Genomic DNA, 10,457 nt, shown 5'->3' on the forward strand with positions numbered 1-10,457 from the left:
GCTGAACAAAATGCATCCATGTTTTTTTTCTTATGTCACTTTTCCTCATTGTATCAACAGAGTAAATTCTGTCAACACGCCCCTTCGAAAATTGCACAACTTGTCCCGAGGTGAACTTTACAATTAAGTTAGCATAAGCATCTTCACATATCAAACCCATAAAAAACGATCATGCTAGAATTACAACCATAATATAATGGTCATCCGCTGCTAATTTGTTTCTCAATGATGTCTACATGGTTAATGAAATAGAAAACAAGAAACCCTTTTTTAAAGAAATCCAGTTTGGGGTTTAAAATTTAGATTTTTGTACTCGATGATATTAACTTGTTCCTTATCATTTATTATACTATTTTATAGATAGCCCCTCTATTCGTGCATCTTTACTATTACAGACTGGAGAGGTGGTAGCTCAGATTATCACTAGGATCAATTTGTTCTCCCCCCCACCCTCACATCTCCTGTCTACCCATGTAAATACAGGTAGATCATAGCAAATGTCAACTATAATTTATAAATTCTTCTACTGATATTTATTATTTATTGATTAAAACAAGTATTTTATTTCATTTGGAATGCATGATGAACGGAAACTGATAACAAAAATTCGTTATGCATGCGTACGGAAATGGCAAAAGGGTCGTTCACCTATTAATAATAGTATAAATGATATTTTCAAGTGATAACCAGCAGTTTCTTATCTTAGTTCGACTTCAACTGCTCATAGAACTGCGTTTATTTCATCAACCAGTGTTAAGATCTATCAAAACGTTGATCATGAAGGGTTATATAGTTTCGATATTGTTTATTCTAATAGACACGGCATCAACAGGTAAATATATTTAGATATATTATAAAGATAACTCTTAGGCGTAGTTCTTTTTTCAAATATATATATATATTTATATTATCGTGTGAATTATTTGAAAAAATGATGGAGATGCGGTGGCTCAGTGAATAAAGCACTGAGTTATATCCATGTCCGTTTTATTTCAGTTTCATATCGCCTCATTTCATTTACAAAATAACGCAGGGAATGTTTATCGAAGCCTTCCGGCATCAATGGAGTTCCGAAATGATTGCTGTCTATGAATTATTTGACTCGCAACAGATTAGGTCACTTCAGGAAAAATATGCTTGAATTTTATTTCGCGGTTGGCGGAAACCAGACGAAGCGAAGAAAACCTACGACGTTGAGGAGGCCAGGGGCAATGGTGATTCATGATTTTGCATGAGGAACAACATTCGGTTCGGCCCCCAAAAAGCAATATGTATTTATGTGCGGGGAAGGGAGAGGGTCCCTTCCAGTGCCGCCGAGTAATATTGGGCTGTATAGAACATGGTATAACCGATTTTTAGCATATCTGACCCACGGTATAGGTTTGACACTGGTTGAGCATTATGATCGAAACCGCTTGATTTTTGCCATTTGCGAGGGGGCGCAAAAAGTCAAGGCGACGTAAAAACTATAAACCATGACAAAGTGTCCCGTGCAGCTTGTGCTCTCAACCTAGCCCGACAAATTGTACACTCTTTAATAAAATCAACAGCTAAAAAAGCACACTGATCCGCAGTGAATATTTGCTTGGCCGCGACAATCACTGATAAGGATGACATTGATGCGGCTTAATAAGCTAGAAATATTAACTTTTTTCATGCGACAAATTAAATTCTAAAACATTTTTTGTATATATTGGAAAAATAAATAAAGGCGTTTGACGTATTTGTAGGTAAAAATTATTTCCGATTTAGTGTAAATGGGTATTAAATTGACTAAAATGAAGCATTCTCTCCGAAGCAGTTATGTCTTATGTAAACAATGCACGCGCCATTCAGCCAATGATTCACACCGCGTGCTGTGACAGCACGTGTTAAGGCAGTCATCTATGACAGAGATATTATACGACACTCGTAATTCTCTGTGAAACAGATTGCTAAAAAGAATTTGGTGTCATACAAGATATCATCTATTCTAATCAACTTAATGAACCTTTTCTTCCTCAATATTAATTACGATGTTATAATCGATTTGATAAATCACCTATGCATTAAATACAACCTCATAAAGTACGAAAGAAAGAAACCGATGTGTTTTGTTAAATCCTTTTTACAGATAAATATATACAAGACATTGGATTGAATAGAATCTTTAGAGACCTATCAGTAAAATCTATACCAGATATTATTCCTAAAATTTCACCTACAGTCGTATACAAATTTTCACCTCCAATTCGTAATAAAATATTTAACTACCATAAAACTATTGAAAACCTTAACGTACAAATTTTTTTTGACAATTACGATAATACAACATGTCAATGCGCCAACTCTCCTTTCAAAGATAAGTTTCATGACCACATACTGACAGGAATTGTTGAAGATATAAATCTTAAGTACCTTTTCAGCTTTGGACCACAATTTCGAGAACAACCAAGTAAAGCTAATTTCAAAAAGTTACGTAATAATCTAAAATCTCAAATTAGGAAATGTATAGTAGCTTGGTCTGATAAATTTCGTGCACCTCTAGAATCATTTGGAGAATGGAAAAACACGGTTTATGATCTCTTGTCAAAGAGAATCAAGTATATAAAACAAAACCCGAGGTCCTAAACAACAATACATCTTCAGCAACTGCCAAATAAAACCATTGGCTAAAACAATAACCAAAGGACTTAAATTATGCCAAACACAACATGCCATTTGGTGCAGAACACCTCGCAGTTACACTGGCATTAGTAGTTTTTTCATAATTGATAAAAATAAACCCATCGTAGAAACTTTAGATAAAATCAATCAAAAACTTAATTCTAAAACAATATCTAGATCATCGTCCATATTTTATGCCTTTATATAAATACACATTCGTGGTACGATTTCTTCAACATACCTGTTTTGCATATCTTGTAGGTGTATTACATTTGCTTGAAAACGTTGAGAGAACCCTGAACGAAACGTAGCTTTAATTAAAATAGTAATTGTGTTCCATATTATGTTTTTGTGTTTATTACATATAGTCCTGGATCTGACTATGGTTCTCTAGGAAAGTTTGAGTAGGGAGAATTTATTTGAAGAACTGTTTAGTAGGTGGCTTAGTATTTTGGACTTGGGTGGACACTCACCATGTTGTAGGTTATTCCCCTATGACGTCATCAAAGATGGCCACCGACGTTATTTCAATATTATCCTACCCGCTATAGTTTTCTTTCAATATCTATGAAATAAAAGCCAGGATGAAGCTGTCTGTGTGAACTAAAGTGAAAAATATACTTATTAAACTTTTATTATTTTTTCAATTTTTAAGTGACAACACGAAAAAATCTCTAAAATGTAAAAAACAAATAACACTTCAAAATTAATTACAATGGTATAACAATAAGAAATTCGTTGACAGCATTCAAAAGGAATTTTTACAAGTTCCATCAGAGTCTTTGACAATCATACATTTATAAAATGAACAGCATGATAACTCATTGGCTCTGCAAATACAGAACGACTTTGCATATATTAACCTACAGAGACACAAGCACCAATAAAGTCATCGGGATACTTTTGTACATTGAATTGCGGAGCCAGACCATTTTGGGATATTTCAAAGCCAAACTGACATGGTTCTAAATGAATGATTACATTATCAAGACAATGATGTACATGTTGATAGTTAGTATAAAAATATGATCTTAACAACCGAGCGGTATCTCTCACCCATATTCGAAATGAAGTTAGCAAACATATTCCTAGCGCCAATAAAATCCTCTACATGTATTATATTTATCACGATAATAATTATTACCTTTATATTAGAAAATAACATTTTAAGACACATTAAAGATACCTTCCACGGTACAAACTGGGTGATCTGATGATATATTTGGACTAAAAGCATATTCAAACTAATTTTTTTTTCAAATCCTTCTCAAAACATTGTATTCGCGAGGAAATACCCCACGCAATAAAAATGTATTAAAAGAAGTCATGTTTGTCAGTTTGTGTCACGTGACTTAGCTGACGCGTCACCATCGCGTGCATCCTATGACGGGCAGACCTCCCTAATCGTCGGGTTTCCGATTAGGAAAAGCCTTATATTTTTGTCCTGTATGCGTAGGATGGAGGGATAGCGTTTTACCCCAAACAAATTGCAAAAGAAACCAATAAAATTTGGTTCATACTCAAATTCGGCCATGGCGAAATGACGTAATAACATAATTCAATATGGCGATCTTCAACAAGGTTCAGTGTGTTTTAGTGGTGGGAGATTAACTCTTTTTTAAATTATTCAAACACAAACCCCCTAAAAAAAAAATGCATTTTCATGACAGCTATTTCGTAAGATGACTTTTAGCTATAAGGTTTTCGATGTCTCTGAATTTAAAGATAAATTCTGAAAATCCAATACAGCAGCAATTCAAAATGGCAGCAAAAATGGCGGATTTTAAGTTAGGCCTAATCGTCATTTTTTCCTATTGGATATGTCATTTATATGGTTTTCGGTGTCGCTGGTTGCAATTCTGATCTCAAAAATAAAATTCAAGAATCCATGATGGCAGAAATAAAATCCCAAACGTCGGAATATGTCTTATAGCCTATAGGCTAAAGGTTTTAAGGGTACAGAGTTCAATTTCTATCCATAAAACTACTTATGCATATGGCGATTTTTGTTCTTTTGGATATCCCTTGAAAATAAAGTTGCCAGAGTTACTGGGTTCAATACGGGGTTAAAAAATTAATTTCCGATAAGATTGTCAGACATAGAATTTGTGCATAGACTGAAAACATCACGACATGTCATAGTAAGCATTATTTTCAGTCCGTTTTTCGAAAGAAATTTTGCGCCTGTGAGAAGAGAATCCCATCGGACCCCATGGACCTTGGGCCCCGATCCGTCCGTGGTATTATCATCTAAATCGATAGTAACCACAGGTTCATTTCTGTCTGTTATTCATTTCCCAAGTTCTTGTAATTGCCACAACCATATTGGAAGCTAGACAAAAAACAGGCAGAAATGATGAACCTGTGGCTAATGATAGTGTTAGTAGTGTTCTCTTCGAATAGGCGCCAAATTTCTTTAGAAAAACTGATTGTAAATTGGGCTTTATGGGGTATATCTTGGTGTTTCTAGCTTTTGCACATCTAACTTGCGGCAACCTTAGCAATTCATCAAAAAACGACATAAATTCACGATTAAAAGGGGACACCAAATTACGCAAGAACATTAACTAGCTTTGGGAGCCCTGGAACTACCATACTCCTGTTCAGCCCATCCCTAAAAAGGGAGGGGAAAGATGGGATGTTGCAAATTTCTGCAGTACTTGATTACTTTAATCATCAGTAGAAATACGCTATATAAAATAATAATTCTTATATTATTTTACAGCTACAATAGCGAAAGAAAAATATGTTTCCGTTTTATCCAAAAAGCAATTTATTGTCATTTCCTGCAGAAAGATATGGTGTTAAATCGGGTATGCCTTAAAGTTGCAATTTCGTATTTTTAAGTTATATTTTTAAAATTTATTAAAATAAAGCCTTAAAATAGATGGTATCTATAAACAGTCCTACCTTGTTAAAGAATAATCCTATTAATCCTATAATTCACTATTGCCAGTTAAGAAATTGGCAAAAATATCATTTTCCTCTTAAAATTCAAACGTTTGAAAAAAGCTAATCCATGGTGGAGAATAGAAAGCAAGGGAGGTAATTGGGAGGTAATTGTGTTATTATTTTCGGTGTAAATGAGTTTTAAGTGTGAGAATGACACCTATGATCGTATAATAGTGAGTTGGCAACCTATTGAGCAAAAGACATAGAAATAATTATGTTTTGACTTTCTTAGAAAATATGAAATTGTAACTTTAAATTATCATATAAATTAACACTTGGTTAAGTTGGTATATTGATACAGTATTTTACAGCAACAAGAACGTTTCGGTTTAATAGAAAATGCCAATAAACAATTTATTGTTAGTTTGAGGGGAAAGTGCTGCAGGTGGTAGATAATATTTAAATGTTGTTTAAATGCATATTTTCATAAACTTATTATGCAGATAGATGTTTATATGGAAGGTCCACTTGGATACAAAATGATATTTTGTGTGAAATAGGCGTCCTGAATACAATACAACATAGGCGGCTTATGAAATTTTGCAGTCTAGTAGTTTATTCATCCCTTGATTCTGAGAAATAAAAAACATTAAGCCACCAAAGCTGGTTTGAATACTGTTTGATGCAAAGTGAACGTACCCTTTTCTGCGTGCCCAATTTGCGATATTTTAGTATGTTTACGGTAATAACATGTCTTAAAATGCTTCTATTATAAAGTTAACAATTATTATCGTGATACATATAAATATATATATAGGTTTTATTGACGCTAGGTATATGTTTGCTAATTTCATTTTGAATTCATGTGAGATTCCGCTCGATGTATTGCTTCACAGTCAAAAGACACTCCATCTTGTGGTAACTATGTATTGTGACATCACAACTATGCTTGACCTCATTAATTAGTATGCACAGTTCTTTATATAAAAAGACAAAACTTCTTTTTTGAGTGTTATTAAAGTATTCTTATTGTTATATTTTTGAACTTTTTCACGTTTTCGCTTAAAAATGTGGTATGTGTTTTCTTGAAAATGAATAAAAAAATTACCAAAAATATGCTCTTCAAATAAGTTCAAATAAACAGCTTCATTCTGGCCGTTATTTCATAGAAATTGGCTGAAAACTAGAGCGGGTAGGATAAAATTGATATAAAGTCGGCGGCCATATTTGATGACGTCATTGTGGAATAACCTACCACGTGGTGAGTGTCCACCCAAGTTCAAAATACTTACTTCGGCACCCACTAAACATTTCTTCAAAAAATTTCTCCCTACAGAACCATAATCAGATGCTGGATTATATCCCGAAATACCAATCGGAATTAAAGGAATGCCGTTAGATATACAGGGAGTTTACAATATCTGAATGATAAAATACCAGGTCGAACCTTGAAATCTGCATAATTCCGATTAGCTCCTAAATCGATAAAAAAAACACTTTTGCCATCATCTTATCTGGATTATCAACCCTTTTATTGTGGTTTTTATTACATGTCAACCTTTGAATGATTTGGCAACCTACCGCCTTTTACCTCACGTCATTCAGGCAGCAGACGACTGTCTTTCGAGAGGGTTTTACATTTTTCAGTTTGCCTCTTTGTATTCAGTATTCTTTTGTTTTTTTCCTCTGTTTTTTTTCGTGATAAATGCAACAATATACCTCAATTCTATTGAATACGGGGGGTTGGATGGCCGAATAGTTAGCACGCCCGCGCTGTATCATACCGTCTGCCATTGAGTCAACTGGCGGGGTTTCGATTCCCCGGATGTACGTGACAAGGAGTAGGGTCGCCTGTCCAACCTCGTGGGTTTTCTCCGGGTCCTCCGGTTTCCTCCCACTGCTAAAGACCCCTACGCGCAAGCGAATGATTGAAATATAATTGAACCATGCGTTATTCCCGAAATGACATAGTTTGTGTCGAGTCGACGCTAAACCCCATCTCTCTCTCTCTCTCTCTCTCTCTCTATTGAATACTTAAAGGGGCTCAATCGCTAATATTTGGGACCTAAAAATTGACACAAATGGGTCGCAACGCATATAATAATGTAATATGAATGTATTTAAACAGAATTACATTCAACCGTTACTGTTTTTACTGTAGTTTCTAAACAGTCCGCCGAAATATGTCAGAAGTCTCAATCGAATGGCACCGATACACCGATAATATTTATTGCGCATGCTCTCCATATAAGAATATGGCGTCACCGTTTGACATGACTTGTGGAATATGCCTAACCTCGTTTTTCGAGTCCCTTATGACAAATAGCGCTGAAACGCATTATGGTACACGATTCGTGTACCAATCGTAAAATGTTTATTTTGTCTTAAATATTGGATATCAGAAGTCCATCTTTTTCCGGTAAGATCATAGCATCAATGTTGATTTAAATTGACAAATAATTCGTGTTTTCAATGTCAAAGATTTTGGATGATATTGAGTTAGAGACTTAGCTACTTTAAAATGTTTCTTACTTAACAATGAACATTTATTTTTAGACTACCTGGTTTTTTTTATACATTTCACCGGTATGGTTACTTGTATAGGTAACTTTTACTTCAATATGCTTACATTCATATTTCATGTGGCATATAGCAGATCATGACTCATGCTGGTAGTACACAGTGGTTTTCTCTGGGTTATATTCCTGATTGTTTTCAATTTTGAGTGAAGTCTGTATCACCACAGACCCAGGACTGTACAGCGCAGTGGACGCTTACGGCTAGACCCGGATCCATTCACTTAAAAATACATTATGCAAGAGCTAAATCTGCCTATTGCAGGTCTTTCTTTAGGCCTGACATGTTATCTAAATTATTAATTAGACATTACTTAACTTATCCAGACCATAATCAACCCTCGATGACATCGCTCAGCGCTCATTGATGATTAAATAAAAAATGGATAATCGAGACTATGATTTTTATCGTACCGACTTTAGTAATGATGATCGATGCTAGGCCTAAAATTCAATCGCTAAATTCTCGGTTCAGAGTGGATCAATTTGACTGAAATTTCCCGCAAATTCCCTTTAGATTATCTAGTTTTTAACTAGTTGATGTGGGGGATTAGCCAATGAAACGGTCTGTTACAACTAGCTTTAGGCGTGTCTTGCACGGAACTGTCGGTAATCCATTAGTAAAATCACTGATGAAAGGTTAATCAAATGTCTGACGTCAGAGGTCAAAAGTCGCTCGTATGACCTCTGACGCGACCTATCGCTACAACCGGTCAGATCTTCGAGTAGTGTAGGCCATAAAAGTATAAAAAAAACAAACGAAATATAGATTTGTATTTGAATCAGATTGAAATTCTGTGAACAGGAAATTCACGTGGCTGATTACGACAAGAACTGTCGAATGGTGTCGCTGTCTGAACAAATTTTCATTCATTTCAAAACTGTATATACTCACAAGGTTTGTTTTATATCTTCCAGCCACGTCATCGCCTAAACTTGCCAAAATATCCACTTTGATGGATTTAACTGTAGCCTTTGATATTGCTGATTTAGATGATGATGGTGTAAGAGAATTTGCAGAAGATAGAGATCACATTGTCAGAGCAGACTTCAATGGTGATGGGGAGGTAAGTCAGGCGGAAATGGTCGGTGATCCAGCTGGGGAAGATATTCCATCACCGCTTCGTAACATGTATGATATCAATGGTGACGGGAAGTTAACAATGGCCGACAGCGAACTCTTCTATTTTGAGCTTGGACGAGGATATGGAAACGACATAGATCTGGGAGAACATTTGGAATATTTCCTCTCCAAGATAGAATCATCAGAAAGTGGCATCACGGTTAAAGCTTTTGTTAGAGCCAGAAATAATTACTTGGTCATGGATATCGATGATAATTTGAAAGTCTCTGAACAAGAATTCAGATCGGAATTTCGTGTGGCAGATTACGACAAGAACGGTAATCTTACAACCATAGAATTGAGTGGTTTCAGACCCATTCGTAACGTCAATGTAACTGATTATTGCACTAATGCCGATGTTGGCTGTCCAGTAGAAAATTTTCTGGTTATGTTTAACGAAGCGGATACCGACAATGATAAGTTCTTAACTATGAAAGAATATCTTACAAAATTCGGGGAGTTGACGACCAGCACATAGATATATACATGCACGAGCATTTATACGCTGAGAGGCCTACCTGTTGAACACCTGTAGTTTAACTCTGAATAAATCCTTCTCTCTCAGTTATGTTGTTCATGCCATTTACAAGTCATTATTTCAAATTATGTTGTTGGAATTATGGGTTGCCAGGCCCCTATGGCCACAGGAGTCATACGCACAGTCCGAAAAGTTTTCGCAAAATTATATTATCAATTACCAGCAGCTCTAGAAAATTAGATTGGGGGTGGGGTGGGGGAATGGCGCGTGCGATTTAGATCATAAAGCTTGTCATTGAGTTCAGTTGCGGCGTTTCAGTCCCCTAAGCTTGAACGTGACGGATGGTTACCTGCCTAACTCCGTGGGGCTTTTCTCCGTCCCGACCCCCGCCCTCACCCCCAATGCTAAAGACCAATACACTCGAGCGAATTATTGAAATAGTCCCAAAAATGACCTAGTTTGTGCTGAGGACCCGGGGAAAACCCACGAGGATGGACATGCGACCCTACTAATTGTCACGTACAACCGGTGGCTAAATGGTAAGACGTTGGCACGCTAGCCTGGAGGTCGGGTGTTCGATCCCTGTATTGGCCGAGACAGTTCATTCAGATTTTCCTGCGGGGTTCCCCCTTGTCAGCGATGCAGAACGGAAGGCCTGACAAGGGCAGCTGTCTAGTCGTTCGGATGGGGTGAAAAACCGAGGTCCAGGTTACACCTTGGCGTGCACGTGAAAGATCCCTTG

At 36.2% G+C, this 10,457-nt stretch overlaps 1 long non-coding RNA gene across 1 annotated transcript; it reads left to right on the top strand.

Annotated features, from left to right (window-relative positions):
- Positions 1 to 578: 578 nt before the first annotated feature.
- LOC126823350 (uncharacterized) lies at positions 579 to 9,801 on the top strand. The gene is made up of 2 exons (XR_007681133.1): positions 579 to 832; positions 9,033 to 9,801. It is a non-coding gene; the product is annotated as an uncharacterized LOC126823350 (long non-coding RNA).
- The last annotated feature ends 656 nt before the right edge of the window (positions 9,802 to 10,457 follow it).

This window comes from Patella vulgata, chromosome 6, assembly GCF_932274485.2.
Source record: "Patella vulgata chromosome 6, xgPatVulg1.2, whole genome shotgun sequence".
NCBI lineage: Eukaryota > Metazoa > Mollusca > Gastropoda > Patellidae > Patella > Patella vulgata.